Source organism: Rhyacophila brunnea, unplaced genomic scaffold, assembly GCF_057557595.1.
Source record: "Rhyacophila brunnea isolate RB1 unplaced genomic scaffold, BYU_Rbru_1.0 scaffold_2, whole genome shotgun sequence".
In the NCBI taxonomy this organism is placed as follows: Eukaryota; Metazoa; Arthropoda; class Insecta; order Trichoptera; family Rhyacophilidae; genus Rhyacophila; species Rhyacophila brunnea.
Window position 1 is genome coordinate 28,001,079 of NW_028232859.1, and position 19,700 is coordinate 28,020,778.

The 19,700-nt window shown below is 33.3% G+C and overlaps 1 protein-coding gene across 2 annotated transcripts in view; it reads right to left on the reverse strand.

The window, feature by feature from the left end:
* The window catches only part of LOC147072139 (uncharacterized), a 243,702-nt gene that overhangs the window by 65,508 nt on the left and 158,494 nt on the right, over positions 1–19,700 (reverse strand). The gene's annotated exons all lie outside the window — the stretch shown is intronic.

Consider the following 19,700-nt stretch of genomic DNA (forward strand, 5'->3'; position numbering starts at 1 on the left):
AATAAAAACAATTCACATGATAATATGTACTTGCATAAATATATTAATTGTCGCACAAGATTTATAGGCAAATACTACCCTAATAGACATGACGTCTGCAGAGACTAGGTAAATACTGCCTATATAGATATAGGGGTTGCATGGGGGTGTTTTTTATATATTGGGCGACACAAAGAGGGCAAGTGCCATTCATGTCGAAAATACTGAGGGGTGTATTTTGTTACCATGGTGAATCGGCGCGATGCGCAGGCATGTGTTGGAAATGCTACTCCGCAAAACGAAACAAAGAGACTGCGTTCTACAGGTTTATATTATGACAAATAGGTATTTGTATTAGTGATTCCCAACCTTTTTGTATGGCAAAAACCTTGAAGCATTTTTTAATATCTAGCGGAACCCCTACCTAACCGGTCCAGAAACGAAAATTACAAAAAATGCTCAAAATGTCACCTCTTACTATATTTGTCACAACTCGTGAACAAAAATTGATTAAGCGACAAATACGTAAAATTTATCACGAGCACTGGATCTACTCGAAAATATTATATTAGACGCATTCCTCTCTCAATGTTGTGTCCTGTGCCACCCGAAACAACGCATGGTAAATGTTGATGTAAAAATTAATTATTAGGTAGGTAACTATCTATTTTGAAAAATATGTATTAAAAGAGTATTGCATTTATTCCCTACACTTCAGATACATAATTATATAACATATATACTTCCATATTGTCCAAAACTAATGGGGTTAACAAAAAAAGTAATAAGCACATTAATGCTTTATGTATCTGTGGAAATTTTAAAAGATTTGATAGCAACAAAATGAGCAGTGCGGAGTAATATCTCATTTTTTATTCCTTCATTCCTTGTTGTTGCGAATTTTCGCGGAGGCCCAGGCATACACCTCGCGGAACCCAAGATGGAAATCTCAGGGATATGGAATGGTAAAAACTTCAAATTTAATCAAATAACCTATTAGCTATAAAAACAAGTTTACAGTTTAAAACTCTTAACGTGTTTTTTTTGCTAATGAAACAACACAACGCAAGATAACACCATCACATCTATTCAGTATTCGTATATGTACAGGATTATTTTATTATTCTAAACATGTTTCCGACCGATTAATTGATTTTACACTTTTCTACTGTATAATGCTGATATATTTCTTTTTTATATACCTACATAATATAATACTGTTTTATTAATATTTCTTATCTTCTAAATGTCATGTTGTGAACGTCTTAAATTAATACTTTGTAATGTTCACTATAAGTAAAAAAAAAAAAAATTGAATTATAGCAAAAGCACTAATTTATTTGGTGACTCAATCAATGATGGGCAAACATGTGAAGTTATCTACTATTAGTGCGATACGTAAATAATGTGTTTGATAATGCTGTTTTTCAAACTAATATGCGTATGTAATGTCCCTCCATCGAGGACTGAAAATCTCATCAGAAGGACAGTGAATGCGGTAAATGTGTAGTATTTATGTAGGCACGAACATAAACGTTTTAAAATAATATCGGGAGGCGGAAATACAAATTTAAAAAAGGATGCGACACCGAAATTGTTCGGCCCGCACTGACTTGCCCCGGAAGTGAAGTATTTTCGAAACAACATTAAAGGGCTTACCGAGGAGAGTGTGAGGGCATCAACCCTTGCGCGATCGATGGATTCAAAAGCCTCCTCCGCAGGGAGATATTGAGGAGAGGTACGTTGGGTAGATAGGTGATCGGTGGGTGTACGGAAATTAGTTGCGTGCTGTTTTGATTTCCGATAGACAGCGCACCATTGGCGTTCATCCCTTGACGGCTTCAAAATAATTGATTAAAGGTTATCAAGCTCGTAGGCTTCTTGAGTATTTTCATTTTTCATAATTTTTAAAAAAAATATAATAGATAGGTACCTACTAACAAAACGATTATTTTTTTTAACCATATTACATTGTTGAAATTATATATTCAATTACATATTACGAAAAATTGAGTAGGTATAAACTGAAAAAGAAAATTTTAATACGTGTATGAAATGTCAATTGATAAAAACTACATTAAGACTTTTATGCTAAAATATTTGTATACTTTATTAGCTATATCTTTATCACTTATCTTGTTCACAAAAGACACCTATATTTTAACAAGAGAGTAGTCAAATAAAAGACCATAAATTTACTTCTTTTCTTGGCACACATTTGCGCAACACTCAATGCATGCCAAATCAAACAATATTGAGTAAGCCCGATTTGTTTATTTTCGATTAAAACAATGACTTCCTATTTATAATTCATAAATAAATAGGTAACGTAAAATATAAAATAGTTGAAATGCTATAGGGATACACTCAATCGAATGAAGTAATGTTTACCTATACTATAATAATGCATTAAAGGAAAATAGCTATCCCGGTGTATGTATAAGACTACCATATTGCTAGTTTTTTGCGAAGACGACTTCGCCTTTCGGTGCCAAGAATCCCGAGTCGGAAAACCCAACATTACACAAACGGAAGTGTACAAAATTCTTATAGATTCGAATAAAAGTATTAACGGTTGGATTAGTTACTATGTTGATATCATATTTTATTAACACTATGAAAATATGATCTGTGTTCTCAATAACGTAGGTATCCGTGACATTTTCCCCTGAAAGCTATTTTACAGACGAAGAAAAGGTGTTCGATTACCGTCAAGCAAGCGAGTGACGAAAGAAAGAGATACTCTTCTAAAGGCGTACATCGGATACAAAGTAGACAGTTCATCCAACGAAGACGTGAAAAACGTTCATACACAAATAACTCTCTCAGTCATACACATACTAGTAGAGTAGTTCATAAGGTGAGTGATAGCAAATTCTGATGACATAGTTACTAAATTTTGTATGGATAATTACTACATGTTCATAGCTTTGGAGGTGGCAAAATATGCTTACCTTTGGTTAAAGTTAAACAACGCGTTGTAAGTATAAATAAAATAAGATAATACAATGAATTATTCTACTTGAAAACAACAAATTTCTTTATAAAATCGATGTTGTCTTACAATTATTTATATAATATGAATAATATGTATGACCTTTTTAGCGCTCGAAATGGACAATTTTACTAACCGGAGCGCTTGATAATTTTACGAAAATACCAACGTAGTTATCTAATTTTATATGTATTTTATAAAAATAAGCGATAGATTTTTTTATATAGCTCAGACGGTCAAATTATTTTTTCCACGAGACGGAGCGATAATTTTGGAGATTTTATGAACCGGAACGCCGCGCCTAGGGACTCCAATACCGGTATTTAATTATTTATCGATACCGAAATACCGGTTTCAAAAATCCGAAATACCGATATTTTCGGTATCTATTAACAAAGCATACACACGTTTATGTTATCGAAAATGAATTAATGTTATTTTTTCATTATTTAATAGATACTATATTGTATAACTATATAGTGTATAAATTCTATGCTGCCAAAACGCAAATATATTGACTGAAACCAACAAAAGTTTAATGTTACATAATATTAAAACAAAATCCCTCAAATATATTATAGAATTGTCGCGAAGAATTAACAAATGTATTTCGAAAAAGAAGACATTCGTGGCAATGTCTCCAATTATTCTATAATTATTGATCCAACGGTGATAGTACCTACATCCAACAAACGATGTATTTCAGAAAGATTTTCCTGTACCCGGACTAGTATTTTCTAAATATTGACAGTTCTAAAATATTATCATCTATACATATCTATAGATACACAAGGTCAACATAATAAATGTAGATAAATTGCAAAAAAATAGTATTTCAAATAGATTTTAATAGTTATATTTATTGATAGGTACGTACTTATTTTTTTCTACAATAAGTGTTGACGAATACCGGTATTCAATAAGAAATACCGAAATACCAGTATTGATATATTCATTCGGTATTGCAATCCCTAGCCGCCCCGCGTCGGTTCATTTCGAGCCCTGGATATGTTCATTAGGTAGGTATATATAATATAATTGTGTAGATATGTACATACATAGGTACAATCAATCATCTTATGTATAAGAACATGTTATTGTTATGTCGAAATATAAATATTTTAATTTATATTCATTTTAAGTACTTTATTTATATAACACTTGGTGGTCCATTTGGATTCGATTAGATTCATGATGAGTTATATAATATGAAATTGAATAAAATTGAAATACATGGCACGGGTCTAATTATATATTAATCTATATTAGGATTAATAATGTGTAACTATTGTATGCATAACTATTATATGAATAAAAAGTAATAATTTTTCAGAATTTGCAAACAAAACTACTAAGGAAACAGGTGTCTTAAAACAAAGCAATGATATGAAAACCAAGCGATCTATCTAGGTACCTACCTATAGTTTTTATAAAATATAAATTTTCTTTCTTCTCTTTCCGAAAAACTCATCAAATACATAATGTCCAAACAATTGGAACTATAACTATGAGTTAACCAGTGGCGTCGAGTAAGACAATGTATTTGGACATATCGCTCTAATCTCGTTGGCGTTGTTTCCACATTGTACCTACAGCATTTCCAAGAAAGTGAACATCCGGTGACAGAAGAAAGAAAACGACTGAAAACACTCTTTAATTTTTTATGAAGACGAACAGATTGACATCAGAATATGTTTTTTTGGACGCGGTGAAATACCACAGTATCGTTAAATTTACTGTCCCGCGTGTTTAGTACTATATTTCTTTTGTAATATATAAATAGTAAATACCTAGCTAAGTAATTGTTCGCATGTTGAACATTTACTTATATTTAACATAGATGAAATAATATAAATATAAATTATGATTGTTAAACCACAAAATGCAGCGATAAAATGAAGTTAACATAACATTTTCACTTGATTAAGATATTAGAGTTAATTGATTTACGCTATACCTATATACAAAATGATTTTGTTAAACATAAATTTGGCAAATATTATTGAGGTTGAAATGATTTGACGTCGACAAAAATAGGAATATTTTTAAGCTGAAACTAGAACAAAATAAGCTAACTTTTGGTTAGCTATCTGTGGTCTCTGATTAGTCAAATGGTTTTTGTCATAAGTTTAGGAAACAATGGGTTGACCCAGTAATTGGATAAAATATCTATACTCCAACATCTTCTTGGCTACGTGTTGAAACTGTGAACTAACAAGCTCCTCCCATTTTTTGCGGTTAACCGCAATTCCATTATAAACTAACAAGCTCCTCCCATTTAGTCGACAACAGCGCCTTCCGGCTTTTGCCTAAATCTTCTTGTTGGAGAGTAAATAATGAATTGATACGACAGTGACATGAATATACAATTAAGAGAATAATAATATTCATTTAAGCATAATAATTGCTATCCAACTTGAAAACATGACGGTTTTCAAGATTGTAATAATGAAAACAGAACGACTCTCTACTCACGACTATTCTGTTTGAATCACGTAAATACTAAAAATTATCACTTAAAACACACAGGAAGACAATTATTTTCTTGAAACCCAACAGTTATTATCTGTAAGACTGTGACATGTGATGTAGACCTCAAACAAATGAGGCGCCGAGTGCCAAAGGAGCTTAAGCACTAACTTTACGATTTTTGACATTTGAATGTAGGTTTTTTCTATAAATCGATATGTATCATGCCACAAAGTCTTATCGCTCAAATAATTATGGATATTTTACAATAAAGATTTATTTTCTGTGGCATAATTGTTTTGGTCGTTATGTCGGCACGCCACAGAAGCTTATCCGCCATTATTCTATGGAGAATTCAAAACAACTGTCAAATTTGTCTTATTGAATATACGTTCTCAACAGTGAAAAAAACTAAAAATGAGCTCAAGAAGGATTAGAAAAATAGTTTTGATGTGTGTTAAACCTGTAAACGAGGAAAATCATGGTAAGTTTAACATGTTTTATCCGTTTTTCTTTCACATACGCTGTTGTTTAAAATATTTTAGATTACTTTTGAAATATGGTTATTAACGTCATTTTAGTAATTATGTCCACTAAACTTTTACTTCCATGAAGGAAAATAACTCTTATTTCTAATTTCATCTTATTTTATATCCAATTACGATTGATATACCTACACTAAAAAAAGTATTAAAAAAATCACCCGAATCCTTGAGAAAAAATGATGGTGTTAAATTTGAATAATGTTTTTGTTATTTTGGCCAGTTTGGAGTAACGATTTGATTTAGTATTATTAATAATATTGGGTATATAGACGGTTATTACAAAAAACAATCCAAAGGCTTTGAAATCATTGCTGTAATGGCAAAAACGTATTTAATATTATAAGGCAAATTTTATGCCAAACAAACTCATGTAACAATCATAACAAATTTGACCATTTTTTCAGTGTTTATTTGGCATAATAAAATTTGTTTATATCAAAATGTTTTTTTATTGCTATTCAAACCCTTATATTAAAAAATTTTTTTTTAAATGATTTATTTTTTTAAATTAATGCCATTCTTTGAGTTTGAAAATGTTAATGCCACAGAAGCTTATGCAACAAAAAAAAGTATCAAGTGCCACCTTTTTTCATTTTTCTATATGCCAAAGGGGCTCAAACACCATTTTTTTTGGAATCCAATAGATATTTTTCATTAAATATTATTGCAATACTATGATTTTTTTAAAATTTGCTTTGCTTAGAAAATAATTGTCCATTTCATCATTCAAGTTTAAAATTAAAAAAATAAATTCACTGAAAACTTGTCGGCCATTTTGTAGTACTTTTGTTAAATGGTGCTTGAGCTCCTTTGGCGCTCGGCGCCTCAAATTAAATTGAATTTCGCAAATAATAAATATTTCTTAATTATGAAAAATGATTGATAATTTGTATATATGACCGAGCAGAGTAAACGACTATATGGTTGAATCAATATCAGAAATAATTTATAACTATTCAATTATAGAACATATGTCATTTTAAAAACTCATAAGTCATACTTAATTGCGACAAATTTTAACTAATGGCTTCCACTGAAGCGCTTTCGAAATTGAGCTACTATTCGTCGCTATAGGATTTGTTTCCCGAATATCCATTTTTGTCGAAATCGACATTTTAATGCAGTTCAATTTCTTTTATCGAACTCTACCGAAATCATTTATAAAAAAAATATTTTTTTATCTAGGAACAGAGATATTTTTTTGAAAAACCCGAATACGCCATGTTAAGTTACAATTACTCCGTGTTGTTCTCCCGAATGTCCAACTATTCGTACCTGAATATCCAAGTTAATTTCGGTCGAAATAAATCTCTGGCTGAGTTTTTATTTCCCGAATATGACTTTTAGCCAATCAAACCGCGCTGACGCCGTGCATCTCGCTCCCACATTCACGCTGTCTAGCTCTAAAACAATCACGCCCACTTTCATATTTTTCGGCCGTCTGGAATCCTCTTTCAAATTTCGTCTTATTGATATTGTTTTTAAAGTTACTATTGTTTTAATAGTGAATTCATCTAATTTGAAGAGATCGTTTATAGCTGATACATCACCAGTTTGCCCTGAACTTATAGTAAAGTTATGGAAGTGAGTATTTTAACCTAAATAACTGCATTTTGTTTTGATAAATGACACAAAATCCCAACGGTTATATGAATTCTACAGTATGACCCGGCAACTACTATGACGTAAAAAATAATTATTATTTCAAATTATTATTAATCAAACATTGTTTGTCTTTATTTTACTTTTAATCTAGGTATTTCTATGAAAATAAAGGCGATGCTATGATTTATTTTTGAATGCGCTGATAGTTAATTTAATTTAATATGTATGTTAGTAACTATTTATTTGGTGAATATTATATACTTAGGATATTGGTACCTACCTAATATTAGCAGCCAATGGTAATTAATTTATAGATGCTGTTATTTTGTGTTGTCATTCCAATAGTAAATATATAATATTTATTTGGTGGTTTGTAATAAGTTTAATTGTTAATTATAGAAATATATAGGTATAATAATATACAGATATATATACATAGCTTTTTTTTTTTTTTTTGAAAAAGTATTAATATAAAATTGTTAGCAAGTACGAGTAAGTACCATCATAAAATATTGGAGAAATCCATGACGTCGGTTAGTAATTGAAGTAGTAGATACCTACTTTTATTTAATAAACAAAAACCGATCGCCAATAGTCGCTTGATTTTGAAGAATACTGATGAGCAGGTATTAACAGGCCAATAGTTAAAGTTTGTCGCCATAAGTATGTCACCTCGTAGCATGGTGGATAATTCGTGGACTTGGTCGTAAACCCAAGAGATGCAGGGACGATTCCTGCCGGGTGTCTTACTTTTTTCAAAAAGATTTTTTCTATTGGTTTTAATATATTTTCTCAGAAGTGATTTTCAAAATTATGTATGTTCAATAATTAGAATGGTACATTCTTAAATCTTGTGAATTATTCGTTGAATAAAAAAAAAGATTATTAAAAACTATTTTATTACTTATTACGAAAAAAACCGAAAAAAGCGAATGCCGCATGTTATTATTACCTACGAACTTGGGTTATTACGATCATTAGGTATTTAAATAGTAAAAGTAATCATTACCAATTATCGTGTAAATAAATATAACATTTGAGGTGCGTACTTTTTAACCACTCAGTAATCCGTGGGCCGTGCAGCAATACGCTACGGTCTTAAGTCCCGAACGTCCATGATTTGTCCCGAATATCCATTATTCTGAGAGAGCGCTAAAAATTTCCGGAATATCCACAACGAGTACTTGTAAATAAAACGCATTTTCTGTGCATTTACTGATTTATACCAGTATATTATTCTTGGAATCTATTCTTAGATAATGTTGCAATCATACAGTGTAGAAAGAATGATTGATACATCTACTGATATTTCAATATACGACAATGAAATTTGTTTTTCGTCTCCTGAAAAATTGACATTTGGTCTATTCGGGAAACAAATCCTATAGCGACGTATTGGCGATCGGCTTTTGTATTTTAAATCAAAGTAAGTATTACTTTAATTACTAACCGACGTCATGGATCACTGCAAGATTTTTTTGTTGTAACTTAATTGAACTTGCTAATAATTTTTAATTAACAATTTTTTTATTCAACGAATAATTCACAAGATTTAAGAATGTAACATTCTAATTATTGAACATACATAACTTTGAAAACACTTCTGAGAAAATCTATTGTAGCCAATAGAAAAAATCTTTTACTCCTTTATAGTGGCTATGATATCCGAGAGATGCAGGTTCGATCCTGCGGGTGTCTTACTTTTATCAAAAAGATTTTTTCTATTGGTTATAATACATTTTCTCATAAGTGTTTTCAAAATGATTATGTTCAATAATTATATTGTTACATTCTTAAATATTGTGAATTATTCGTTTAATAAAAAAATATAGTTTATTAAATTATAATTACAGGTTCTTCAAACATCATGAAATTTTATTCACAAATAAGCACAGTAAGTACATGGTCTAAGCAGCCATTTGATTTTAACGGTATAATAAGCACTGATATTATTTCTAGGCATAGATTTATTTCGAAATAATGTGTCGGAGTAATTTTTTCCAATGACCCGATTTTACCTTTGGCCAGCGTATTCAAAATGAATCTCCCAACCGGTTTTTATTCACCGCAAGATCAAAAAACCGGCTATCGTAGTGGCTAGTAATTTATTATGAAATTTGCTTCCATTTACTACGAGGTCCGCTCAGATTATATTATGGAAAATATTTTCAAATTACAAAATTGAATATTATATTTTAAATATTTTTATTATAATTAAAATATGTATTATGAACAAAGGTGGAATAATTAGATAAGGGTACAAACGAGTCTATTTATTTCAGAAGCATAATTCACAAATTTTACACACTAATGCAGGCAAGGGCAAACCGCGTATTTTTCTGCGGCCCACGAGCAATATTATATTTTTGAAAAAGATCGTTTTTATCTTTTAACGCCTTTCTCAACTATAAAATTAACACCTGAATTAAAAAAAAATGTTAAATAAAAGACGTAAAACAGTTCCACTATTTTCATTAATTCATCTCGTTTTTTTAGTAATATTTTTTTTCACGATAATAAATAGTGTAGGTACATATAAAAATGATACTTTACTTGCGGCGGCCCGCCGCTCATTTGAATTCCTGAATTTGGCTCTTCATCCGAAAAGTTTGCTCCCCCTGCACTAATAGATACACAATATTACAGATACATTAGATGGGTATATTTCAAGATTGAAAAAAAATCTGTAAGTGCATTTTTGTGTTCGGCCGAATTCGCAACATCTGTTGGCTGGGTGCTGAACCTTCAAATGTATTAATGCCAATTTATTGTAATAAGCAATTTCTTTTGGTCAATACGTACACACTTAGTTATAGTATGTTACATCACATAGCTCGAAGAAATGATAATCGCTGGACAAATCTAGTCACCCGGTGATACTAAATAGGTATAAAGCGTCCGAAAAGTAGACCTATAGGCCACCGGATCGATGAAATAGTAAAGTTGTGCTACGCAACTCACATGACCGAGAAGAGTGGAAGCACCTTATATAGCAGTGGATGGATTCAGGCTGATGATAAGTATATCCTAAGAACAGTCAGCGTAATGGAATACAAAATTATACCATTGTTTATGGTCGAAATTTTTCTCTCGCTAGTTACTAATGACTTTACATAAATTATTACAATATTTATAAAACGCCTTCACTCCCCAACGTGTATCAGATAGATTGGGATTTGAGATAGCGAGTATAAGACAAAAGCGACTTCTTACCCAATGAAGTTCTTGATGAAGCAGTAGACGGCGAAGAGTGTGGTGTCGTTGAGGCCGAGATCTGGCTTGATCCGCGGCAGGGCGGCAGGCAAGGGCGCGGGAGCTGACGGGCTGCCCGTCGCGACCCGCACGTCCGCGGCAGCACTCATCGCGGGGGGCGCGATCCTGGACGCTCACCAGGGACGTCGCCTCCTCGACAGAGGCGACACCCGACTAATATAATTTATTTTTTATTATCGGTGATCGGAAATCACCGCTGCCCCAGTCGCAATCGTCGTGATAGGAACAATCCTTACTTTTATTCTTTGATTTATTTCGCTAAATTGCAATATGACGGATTGTCGATAAGTATGTAGGTAATTTCTTCGGACGATACTAGGTAATGTTGATCACTCCACTATTTTGAATCAGAATTTGAACTGATAACGTTTTTTATTACTGGTCACTTTTACTGTTACAATGAAATGTTTAGTAATATTTTCATTGGGATTTGTATGTCGCTTCGACTGTTTTTTGTACTCTTTTCCCTGACTTTTCGGCGGGAAAACACTACCGGGTTTCAGTCGTAAATGCGATGTGAAATGTCACAAATTTGTTGCGAATCTGCGATTCGTGTTATAGTTCACCGGTTTGAATGGTTCACTTATCGAGATTTAAAAAATGCATCCAAATTGAACGCGCGTTTACGGGTCACCCGACTGGCGGGCGAGTGATTCGTAAACGTGCTGTCCGGTCACTCCGCGAGATCAGCGTCGGCTCCTTCAGGCTCGCCGCACGACATCCCGACTCTCTTTAGCACTCGGCCCATCACTCTCGCCCCCGATTAATTCGCTCGAGATGGGCTGGCGTTCCTCAGCAGCCTTATCTGTGGCCACGCGGCGGAATAGGGGCCCTCGCCCGCTCGCCACTCAAATGACGGGAACGGGTAAAATGGCGGCGCATAATATCTGGTGTTGATACACCAGAGATCCGGCACGCCGACGTCGAGAATGATTGTGGGCGAATTTGTGAGCGACTTCACGGTGCGGTCGTGAGCGCGAACGTGCCGTCGAGAAGCTGACGGCACTCTGTCCGCGGGGACGAAACTGAATCGGAGGTCGCGATCGCCGACAGAACCTCCGCGCGACTGTCGCACGGAAAATGTCAAAGCTTTTTGATTTCGCGACGCGATGCACTCGGCCACGACACAGAAATTTCTTTTAAGATATCACTGTTCACTGTGGGACACGTTTTTCATAGATGAAAGTCTGTCAGGGGTGAATTCACTTTTTAAAGGGAGGACGAATTGGCCTGCGTAGCGAATGCGAGGAGAGAACTCCGTTGTGTCGGCATGTGCAGGAGAGTTTAGGGCGGGTAGCGGGTGCAGGGCGGATCCCGGCGCCCGGTGAGAGCTATCGACCGCGTGGCGCGCGCCGCGACGCATGCGCCCTACGTGCACGCTTTACGGTTTGTTGACGTCCACCCGACGTCGAGCGACGCTCGGCGCTTTTCAAAACAATGCAAGCGACGTCTTCGCGCGTCTTCGCGATTGCCGATTGACAACGAAAGGACAAAGCCGACTTTGAACCTATTAAACGTCAAGCATCAAGAAAGCGAGGTAAAGAATTACAAAAAGCCACGGATAAACAACGTAAGCACAGTAAACGGGCATTTTGAATCACTTTATGGTATCGAAGAATAACTAAAACTATAATTGCTCAAAGCATACAGTCAAAAATTCCGTAGCATTTGGATTAAAGGTACATAGTGTAGTTTTTAACACTTTTCAGAAAATTACATGGTATCCATATTGTTGGACAGTCTGCACACGACAGTCATTTCTAGATTTATACGCATCCGTGACAGGGGGATGTCAAAGCATTGCGGTGCTTGGAAGCAGCTGCCGGCAAATGTAAATACAAAACAGTTGGTTTGTTGTGAAGTGGCAGAGCGCGCTAACGAGTGCGGGCAGGTTCGGCGGCAGCGCTAGACTGACTCTGGCCATGTGCTCGGGCGGAGGCGAACCGGTGAGCCAGCGCGGCGCGAGGAATGGTTCTATCTCACCGCCAGCTCTCCCACGCATCACACATAACGCGATGTTACATCGCGGTACAGGTATTTTTCACGGGTCCAGACCATAAGGATCAAGCAGTAGACAAGCCTACACTTCCAAACATCCACCACAACATAACCGCACTTAAAAAATAGTAAATGCGGTTCATCAATACGTTTTTGACTTGAAGGAATGAATGTTGTAATCGTAGTTTAAAGCCAAATTCGTGGGTTACCCTTCAGCTACAAATCGATAGCTGAAAAAATACAGATACCTAGTATAAGTAGTCAATTCCCATTTTACGACTGCCTACGTAAATGATTTGATCCTTCGCAAAAAATACGATTCAACGAACTATGCGCTATTTTGTCTCCTTATATGGTGTTAAACTCTGATAAGGATGGCATTATCAGAGCTTGCGGAAAAGCAAACACACTGACATTATCAAAACATTATATTTTATCTCTTAATGAAGTCCAATGCGACTGATAAGAAAAGCAAATTGGAAACGCCGTTGATCATGCAAAAATTATGACTATTATATTGAGTCGAGGTTGAAGGTACTGTTTAGTTAAATGTGAAGGTACAATCTCTTAAAAATGTATTCGAAGGTCTCACTTTCCTAGGTTAACCGAAGTTTTTTTTTGTCGATAATAACTATGTTCAATAGAGATGTATGAAGTGATTATATATTATATTGATATCCAAAGAACCTTCAAAAATAAAAAAAACGACGACGGTTATTACACGAAGGAATTATTTAGGAGTAACCACAATAATATTTTAATCGAGGACATCCGTTTAATAAAGAATTTTCGTTACAATCATATTATGCATAGTTTTGGACCAGCATGCATCTAGACGTGAACAATGTTTTCCATCTGCGATGAAATACAACAAAAGTATTAACTTTTGAATCAAATCGTTAAAAAATATTCTTGTAGAAATATTTGTTTTTTTATTCATTGTACGTATTACTCATATCTATAGGAATAAATTAATGGTGTGATTTATTTAGAAATGATTAAACTTTTTTAAATTATAATAATATAATTAACATACCTAATTGAATATTGATCAAGACTATTTTCGTCCGCCAAGGACATTAAAAACATTGAAAATTAAATATTTTTTCATAACAGTAGCTGATATTACTTATAAAACTACATATAACAATTAATGTTTCTTATTTTTAACTCCATCTTATCAAATAAGTGATTTAAAGCTGTACGATTTATGAAGGCAGAATAACATTGTAATTTATATGTATTACCACGAAGACAAGACACTAAACAACTGTCAGGATAATATCGATAACGGATATAATATACCCTGCTAGAAATGAAAAAAAGAATAGTTGAATTACAATCATAGACAAACAATACGTTCAGCATAACTAGAAATTAGATAGCACCTTGCAAGAATTTTCCAAATGTTTGTATGAAAAAGAAAAATAACCGTTATCTAAAATATATATGCGACGTTTTTTAATGTAACCTCCTATTGTTGTTGAAAATATAACTTAATCCCAAAGAGAGAATACTATTCCATTGACGTGTCGAGCGATGTGGATTATCGCAACGTGTGCAATAAGACAGGCGACACACGACTACTAACATCCGATCGTAAATCACACAGACGAAGTGATGCGGTATAATGCACTCACTCGCTGACTTTTACTACGTTCGTTATGCAATCGCCGGCTTATTTGCATCGCGCCACAATAAAATGGCATCGGACGATCGCAATCAAATGACAATGCTGTTTGAAGTGCAATAGTCGGAGCCATTGCGATTATTTTGGCGCTAGCTGCGAATGCGATTGCTTCTCAAACGAAATTGACTGATCGATACGGTGCAATATAAAATTAAAAATTAAAGAACTTTTCACAAGATTTACTGATTGTTTTACGCTGGAGAAGAACACGAAAATGAGACGTATGATATTAAAATATAGGCGAGACAAAGTCAAAAAACAAAATACCGAATGACACCAGCAAAAAAATCTAAAAAAAGTTCATTGCTCTTCAATTAGCGCAGCGTTCGTAATTTGTATTAAATGTTTCATGTAATAGTTTCATCTTTCTCGAACGCTAATACCCTTGATGCACTTTTTTAGTTTGAGTTTTTGGTTGGGTCGATTAAATTACAAATAACCAACTATCGGTGACTGTGCGTGCCACTTTCGGACTTATAAACCGCCTAATCAATAGAATTTGGGTCCATTTACCCCAACGGCGATATTATTACTTATCTATTTGGTAAATTATTTTATAAAGGTCTATGGATGCGTTGGCATTAAGTTATCCGGAAATTTATATTTTTTTGAAAACACGGTTAATAACAGCAAACATTAAAAAAAATGGTGTCCAGTGAGTAGAATAATTCTGAGTAAAATAATATGCCTACAGCGCGCGGCCACACGGACACCGGCAGTCACTCAGAGAAATTAAAAGAAATAATAATTACGGAAAAGCATAATTTTCTTGGAAATTTGAGCGAAAAATCACAATATTGAGTTAATGCTAGCCGCTCGTAGTAGCTAGCCAAATGGGCGCTGATAAGTGTGTCAAAAAAGTGCGGAAGCGCGTCGCTTCCTTGTCAACGCAGTGCGTGAAAATGGGATCGAATCGAGCCAAAGACAGTCAGTCGTTTATTCACTCATTATTCACTGCATTATGCGTCGTGTAAATTAGATAGGATTAATAAATTATTATAAGTGCTGGCTGGCACCGTCGTCCAAATGGAATAATAATTGCTTCCTTCTTGCTGTGTTCCAAAAGGAAATTGTGTCGTAACCGATTTATTGAAGGGACAAGACAAGATGCGTAATGAGTCTTCGATTAATAGAAATAAAGGTAACAGAACATTGTTTAAAAACACTTAATGATGTGCTTTTTCACGCGGCTGCAATAAAAACACATTAAAATACTATGCGTAACTTCCCACAAGTCAAGCGTATATGAAAATAATAGTGTGCACAAATTTCTTCAATAAATAATATCAGTGTCCGCTTAAGATATTCTCTTACGAATTCTATTTGTTTTCATTAAATTTATTAACAATCAATCACTCTTCCTATAATATGTTATCAAAAATGGACAAAGCCTCTTACATTAAAATGAATCACGAAAAATAAAGTCGAAACGCCAATTTCTACACTTTTTTTATATCAACTGAATCCACTCCGCCAATTGCCAAAGAAAAATATCATGTCACAATACACCATCGAGAATCTAGATTGAGATAATGTATGAGATAGGAATGCGAGTTATTTATTGTTAAGAGGGTATACCTAACTACTACACAAAAATTTTCGTTTTTGAGACACCTGTTTTCATAACAAACATCATATTACTATGAAATATTTATTTGATAATTATTTTTATCTGATGCACATATTGTTTTATAACCCAACGCAAACAAAACACCAAAAGTTTTGCATCCAAATATCGGAAATATTTAACTGTTCATTCGCTGTTTTTTTTTAATTGAAGTACTTTCAAATATACGATCACTATACAGAAATTATTGCACATTCCGGGACTATTTACAATTAAAATATTACACCACGAGACTCCTGTCAAATTGACAGTTTGCATTTTACAGTATTGCCAACCGTACAATTCTGTGGTTTCGGGGTAGTCAGTTTGGTTGTAGCTGAGATAATCGGTTTTGATATAAATCATTTCCAAATATTGATGAATCGTATTATTATTATTTCTTTTACATTATTTATATATAATTAAGTTTTTGATATTGTGTTATTCAATGTTTTGAATAAGTAAATTTACGCATTAAATTTTTTTTCTCAATTTAAGCTATTTCTACAAATTAAAATATATATTTATTTTGCTTACATGTGACAAAATCTACACAAAAAAAGAGGACAATTATTTACACACATTGGCATTAAAATCTTAATTTCAAAAATGCGACTAAACTTTTACCCTGCAATCACAGAATTGATAGTACAATACTATAATTTTGATTCTGAAAAAAAATGTAAAATACTATAACTTTATACTGTATTTTTACACCGTTGTACAATAATCAACACACTGTCAGATTCATCAGACGTACAACGCCTCGATAAGTGGCATGACGATGATGACGATGATGACGTTGAGAACTACTATGCAAAACTACTTAAACTCTATTCTTGCCCATTGAAAATCAAAATGAAAATTAAAATCAATATCAAAAATTCCAACATGTGCAAGTTAGTATACTTTCGGAGAATCCCTGTAGGAACTAGGAATACTGTAATTATTATTCTAATACACTGTCTACTGAAAACTGTACTTGATATTTTGTAATGTATGAATAAATATGAATGTTGTAGTTAAGTTACAACATACGGCCGTAGCCATAAATTGACAAACTATAATTGAAGTAGGGAGTAAAATGATGTTAACGTGCGTGTTTGAACATGTAACCTAACCTAACCTAACCGAAAATATATATATTTTTAAAACGGTACATGTTCAAACACGCGCGTTAACATCATTTTACTCCCTACTTCAATTATAGTTTGTCAATTTATGGCTACGGCCGTATGTTGTAGCTTAACTACTGGGGAATGCCAAAAGAAATGGCGTATTTCATAAAAACACTACCTTATTCTTAGGTCAATAATTATTATAAAGCAATCATTATTCGTAGGATGTTTATCACACTTGAATGGTCAAATACATAGCTTATAATTAGTTTCTTTAGAATTATCTTCAAATGTGTTAATCTTGCCCATTTTTTGAATAATAAAATGCCTAATTCTTGTCAAATTTGGGATCACAGAGATTATCAATATAATTTTTTATCGTAAATATTTCACTATTATAATGTCGACATAAATTATACGGATGGTTTTATAAATGCGTTTGAAAATTAATAAATGTAAAAAATCTTAACACCACTGCACATTTATGTACTGAAATATGACTATATTCTAAAACATTAGAGCGAGCGGTTTAAAAGAAAACTATTTTATGTAATAAAAATACTTTATGCAGTCATCAAATGTTTAAAATAAATATAAAGGATAATAAGGCTTAAAAATTATATAAATAGATTATCTACAACGTTTAAGGAATGTCCAGGATTATGCTTTGAAAATAGAAAAAAAGCTCCACTTTGACCCACGCTGAGCACGTCCGCCCTTAAAGCTATTTTTACAAAAAAGTTGGGTTAAATATATTATTATTTTTTATGATGGCAGAATTGGTACAACTAAATAAATTTAATTATATCGATTTATCTGTGTTATATTGCGTTGTATTTAGTAGGTACCTGAATTAATTCTGCGTTACACACATGGAATTCGTATCTTTCATTCGACAAAATGCAACATGACGTATTAAACTCACTTTTCATACAATCGTGTCATGCAAATTTAATACAAATTATATCATTATAATTATATATATATTATAAGTATTTTAGTTTAATAATACTAGCAAAGTGAGATGAAATTTCTTAGAAATACAAGAAATAGGTCGGCGGACTCTGTTTGGGATACGTTTCACTTCAAACAGAGGTGGAGCATCTTTTGGCGAATATTTTTTTTCAATAGACGAAAAAACCCGAGGTCAGTCAACTCTTTTCATCAGAAAATGCGAAGGGGCGTTCCGCCATTTTATCAAAGCGCTGTTGTATTTCTTTTTCAAATATAACATACAAGATTTGATATCACTATCATCATTTAACAGCAATGTTTCATTGTACTTTATTTTGAAAACTATAAAATTTGAGAGATTGGTGTATATTACCTAGTAACTAGTCTGTTCTGTGGGTCTAAATTATATAAGTAAGAAAACAATAATGCTATTAGTAGATAGGTAGGTAGTGGGTATATAGTTTTGTCAATTGATATCAATAGTCTCAAGTCTATATTTGTTCTGACATAATATAAAAAATGAATATGTTTTTAAACATGATCTCTGACATAGAAACAAAAACCAACCACTTGATTGACAAAATCAGGCCAACATCTTGCCAAAAATAAATTGTGACTCTTAATTTTCCACGTCGACAGAAGTAGGCACGACTGGATGAGAGATAGGTATAATATTATTGTCGTGTATCAATATAGAATCATTCGCCTGGCGATGCTATGAATCGAAAAAAAAAAACACATGAATTCTGAAAAAAATCATTGCTTTATAAAACGAGTGGACAAATTAAAATTATCAAATGGGGAGATTTCATGCAACCTGTTAGCTGATAATAAGAGGATCTGTAGGATGCGGCAAGAAAGACAAATTAATGCTATAAGAAATAGCAAATTTGTTGATTGATAATCGGGGAATATTTTCACTGACCACTCCTCCTCCCTTTGGAAGTAATTTGTCTTGGGACAATAATAATTATATAATTAAATATCGTACGGAATTCTGGGAAGCTGCTAATTGAAGTTTCAGCATGGCCTAATTTCAGAATTGGCGAATGTGTGCGAACGTCAGACGTCAATGATATAATTGACATTGACAGGATGATGCCTACATCAGGACAGCCGAAGATCCGAATGAAAAACAAGACTGGCAGACTATTAGTAACAACATTCATATTAATTATATAGGTATATAATATAATAATATTTGTCTTGATTTATGTATAACGCAAGAGAAAAAATATGTACCTAACTGTGTATGAGAGAGCGAGAATACCTATTAAATGGGGTGAGGTGAAAGAAAATAAACACGTAAACGCCAATTCTAAATTTGAAAAATTAATTTACACGAAAATAAAGGAATCGTTTATTTGGATCGGGTCGTGAAAGAAAACAAATGATAGAATACTCCCGTAAGTTTGACAGTTGCTTTATAGTGTTGTAGGTACTAGCACATCGAGTATATATAAAGTAT